The sequence below is a fragment of the Neophocaena asiaeorientalis genome, unplaced genomic scaffold (assembly GCF_003031525.2).
Source record: "Neophocaena asiaeorientalis asiaeorientalis breed wild unplaced genomic scaffold, Neophocaena_asiaeorientalis_V1.1 scaffold449, whole genome shotgun sequence".
Lineage (NCBI taxonomy): Eukaryota > Metazoa > Chordata > Mammalia > Artiodactyla > Phocoenidae > Neophocaena > Neophocaena asiaeorientalis.
In genome coordinates, this window is record NW_020175027.1 from 2773989 (window position 1) to 2778760 (window position 4772).

At 46.3% G+C, this 4772-nt stretch overlaps 1 protein-coding gene across 2 annotated transcripts in view; it reads right to left on the reverse strand.

The window, feature by feature from the left end:
- GNE (glucosamine (UDP-N-acetyl)-2-epimerase/N-acetylmannosamine kinase) overlaps positions 1-2713 on the reverse strand; it is a 41049-nt gene extending 38336 nt beyond the window's left edge. Inside the window, exon 1 of one of the 2 annotated variants that reach the window (XM_024762976.1) lies at positions 2272-2713. The gene's annotated coding sequence lies outside the window, so the exon portion shown is untranslated. The remainder of the gene's footprint in view (positions 1-2271) is intronic. The other variant, XM_024762977.1, reaches the window with a different exon arrangement.
- Between the last annotated feature and the right edge of the window lie 2059 nt (positions 2714-4772).

Consider the following 4772-nt stretch of genomic DNA (forward strand, 5'->3'; position numbering starts at 1 on the left):
CTCGGCGGCATGTGGGATCTTCCCGGACCGGGGCACGAACCTGCGTCCCCTGCATCGGCAGGCGGACTCTCAACCACTGCGCCACCAGGGGAGCCCCCCGGGGAGACCCCAAGGATCCATTTTTATACTAAGAACTGTGACCAGAGTCTCCATGATCAGTATGGAATGAATAAATGTGACATAATGGACTTAAACTATAATAGGAGGATTTAAGTTGCATAAAGTGCAATGTAAAACAAGATAAAACTAGTTTCTTTACACAATGGAATCCTAGGCAGCAATGAAAACAAATGGACTATGTCTAAATGTGTCAATACTGATAAACCTCAAAAACATAACATTAGAGGAAAACAGAAAATTCTAAAAAGTTAGATAAAAAAAGGGCCATTATTTAAAATATGTAAAACATTACTGTATGTTGTTTATTGATCTGTAATAAAATTACACAGCAACTCAGGAAAGTAGTTACCTCTGAAGGAGGTGGGAAGGGAAAGGAAAAGAGGGCCTAAAGGGTTTTTGTTGTCTATGTAAACATTTTTAAAAAAACATAAGTAGAGGTCTGAAACTAACATGGTAACATGTTAATATGTCTTCAATCTTGATGATTGGTAGAGTGTTGTATTGTTCTGTCCTTTTCAGCATCTTTTTTTTTTTTTTTTTTTTTTTTTTTTTTTTGATCTTTTTTTCACTTTTTTTTTTTTTTTTTTTTTTTTTTTTTTTGCGGTACACGGGCCTCTCACTGTTGTGGCCTCTCCCGTTGCGGAGCACAGGCTCCGGACGCGCAGGCTCAGCGGCCATGGCTCACGGGCCCAGCCGCTCCGCGGCATGTGGGATCTTCCCGGACCGGGGCATGAACTTGTGTCCCCTGCATCGGCAGGCGGACTCTCAACCACTGCGCCACCAGGGAAGCCCCCTTTTCAGCATATTTGAAATATTTTATTAAAAACAAGAAATCTTTTAAATGGACACTGAAGCTGCACTGTCCACAGTCCTTAAAGCCTAAAGCTCAGAAAGCACATGGATTGGACATTTACATCCATTTCACTCAATTCCCTAATAGTAACCAGAACCACTAAAACCAGAAAAATACCTGAAAAATACAACTTCACCTTGATCTCACTGGCAATCTCTGAGAAACCTGCATTCTCTCAACTCAAGACTGACCATTATTAATACTGACAAAAGGTGAGTGACCCTGTCCAGAAAAATAAATACTGTTGTCCCACTCAACTATAGAAAAAGACAAACACTTGGCTCAAGCAGTCTCTGAGCAGAGGAAACCATCAAAGTAAACAATTGCCAGGCACTGTGTTAAGAGCTTTACAAGCATTAACTCACTTCATCCTCACAGCCCTATCTTATTAGCCCCATTTCACAAATGGGCACAATGAGGTACAGTGAAAACCAATTTACTTGCCCCAAATCACAGTTAACAATTACCAGAACCAAACACCAAATCAGCATTCAAGATAGTGCCCATATCCAGTGTTTGCCTAGGTCTGTTCATTTCATAAACACCCATGAGTGAGAACCTTCCTTATGCCTGGTCCTGCCAGGCACCATGGAAATGAAGGGAACATATGATGTATCACTCTCTTCCCTCAGTGCAGACGGGATGACACAGGAATCAGGAGGGTCTGAAATTCAGAACTCTATCTGGTGTGACTTCTTCCTGAGCTCCCACAATCGGGTTAACCAGTTATCTCTAAATGCCAAGCTGTACCCCACCCCTCTTCTCCATCAGAATTCCAAAAAAAAAAAAAAACTTTTTCGTATTTTACAAGTGTGCTCCGGATTGGAGGGAAAATAAACGCATATCAAGTTTCCAAGAAAGCCCAGACTCAGAATACAGTCAGGGTGGGGCGCAGACCCTCAAGATGATCTTTCAGTCCAACCCTTTACACCCCGGGGCCACTTGTCCGTCACGGAGCTCTCCGCCCTCTCCTGCACACCTCCGTGACGGGATGCTTGCTATCTTTCAGGACAGCCGGTGGGATGGAGTGCAGCTGGCCTCCCTCTAACACCCCGCGCCCCCACTCCCGGTTATTCGCCCGGGATCCGCACTCAACCCGTCGGCTCCACGGGCCAAAGGCTGAGCCCACATAGGAACTAAAGAGCGGCCCTGGCGTGCTGGCCCGCGGGAGACAAGAGCCAGGCCCGGGCCGGGTGCGGAGCCTCTAGCCGGGGAGCTGAGGCCTCGGGGTGCGGGCCCGGAGGCTGCGCTCCCCGAGCCCGCCTCCCCCGAGTCCCCGGCGGGCGCGCGGTTCTCACCAGGCGCCGATCCGCCGTTCCTCCCGCGTCGCCGCTGCCGCTGCCGCTACCGCCGCCGGGCCTCGTGGACAAGAGCTGAGCGCCGCGCCGGAAAGCAGGCCGGCGTGAGACCGCCCCCTTGGCTTCCGCCACTCGGCCCCGCGGGCGATGACGCGCCTCGACCCCAACCCCGCACACCCCGCGCGCCCTGCGTTCCCACCCGAATCTGCCGACGTGCCTTACGTGAGCGGGGACGAATTCTGCGATTGGCTGTGCGAGGAGGCCGGGGCGGGGTGGCGCCTTCCGTGGTCGTGGCACAGCCCCGGGCGGCCTGCCAGTGTCCCGCCCCTGAAGGGCTCGTTTGCCTACCACGCGAAAGTTCGGAAGCCGAGCGCCGCACGAGGCAATTGTTTTGGCCTTGGGCCCGAGGTGCAATTTCTTAACGCCTTCCAGCCAGCAGTCATTTCATAGGCATGACCAAAACAATACGGTCGTCTGGGGGTCGACCCAGAGCCCTGTCCTGAGTGAAGCTGTGCCACTCCAGAACCGTGTCTGCTAGAGGGCTCAGTGGAGTGCTGATGATGACTCAGGCAAGGCAGAGACCAGTTGATCCTTATAATGAGCTCAGCCTCGGCCTCCCCTGCAGGGAACACCCAGGCCTTCCTGCTCCAGGGAGAAGCACAGAGGTGGCCAAGAAACTGTCGGGAAAGGCCTCACAGAGCTCCTGATGAAGACTTTCTAATGATCGTTTCGAATTCCTAGTCACCATTGACAAGAAGCTTTGAATTGGTGATACAGAACATTAAAATATTTTTTTTACAACCATTAAAGAATTTATCGCAGGCGAAACTATTTAAACAGCCTAACAATTCACTGACGGTTCTTGCTATAAAGTGAACTTCAAGTCCAATCAAACTTTTGCACTTGATGTATTTCAGTTAATGATGCTTTAATTTGCAGAATAGTTGTGAACTGTTAGTTCCCCTGCAGCTAGCTTGGAGCCACCAAAAGACCATATCAGCCACAAAAGGACAGACATTAAGGCGTTTCGTGCAAGGAAGTGCCAGGAGATTTCTTTTTTTAAATATCACTTTGGCTGTTCTGTGGAGAAGGGATTGGGTGAGAGTCAAGAATGGTAGCAGTGGAAAAAAAAAAAGCCTCTGAAAGATACACACACACACACACACACACACACACACAAACATACACATACAAACAACCTGGTACCACTGATTGCATCTGGAAGGGCTGGGAGGAGATAGACTTTTCACTGAATTCCTACTTATATCTTTTGTATTATATGCACACATTCCATATTAAAGAGAATAAAATAAAAGTAATTGTAAAAAAAATGGTGGCAGTGAAACTCATTTGAAGTGGATCGATATGATATTTAGTTTGGAAGTAGAATTGTTGCAACTTCATTATAGATTGGGTATGAGACGATGACAGAGAAAACGAAGGAAACAAGGTTGACTTCCAGATGTCTGGCATTAGTAGTTGGGTGATTGGTGCCATTTACCAAGATGAGAAAAGCTGAAGGAGTGATCAGGTTTGGGGAGTTTAAAAATAAAGGTTTAATTTGTGATGTTAGGTTTGAGATGCCTATGAGATAGCCACATGAAGCTATTAGATAGGCAATAAGATATATGATTCTGGACACAGATTCACCAGACTCCAGATGGTGTATTAGTTTCCTACTGCTGCTGTAACAAATTACATAAAATTTAGTGGCTTAAAAATACAATTGTATTATCTTCCAGTTCTGGAGGTTAGGAGTCTGAAATGGGTTTTGAGGGGCTAAAATCAAAGAAGCAGTGTAGATATCATCACAAGAAAAAAATTTTATAACTATGTGTGGTGATCAATGTTAACTAGATTTATTGTGGTGATCATTTCATAAGATATACATATGTCAAACCCTTGTGTTGTACACCTGAACCTAATATAATGTTATATGTCAATTATATCTCAATTAAAAAAAACAAAGGTGTCAGTAGTTTTGTCTTCCTTAGGCTGCAGGGGAGAATCTGCTCCCTTGCCTTTTCCATTTTCTAGAGGCTACCCACATTCCTTGCCTTATGCTCTTTCTGACATCTGCTTCCCTTGTCACATCTCCTTCTCTGACTCTCCTGCCTGCCTCTTTTACTTAAAAAGACCCTTATAATTTATTACATTGGATCCACTCAGATAGTTCAGGATAATCTTCCCATCTTAGAATCCTTAATTCAATCACACCTGCAAAGACTCTTTTGGTATGTAAGGAAACATATTCACAGGTTCTGGGGATTAGGACACGGATATCATTAGGAAGCTATTATTTTGTCTACCACAAGTGATATTGAAAGTCCCAGACGGGGGACTTCCCTGGTGGTCCAGTTGTTAAGCATCTGCCTTACAATGCAGGGGACGTGGGTTTGATCCCCGGTCTGGGAACTAAGATCCCACATACTGTGGGGCAACTAAGCCTGCGCACTCTAGAGCCCGCGCAACATATTTAGAGAGCACAAATGCTACTACTA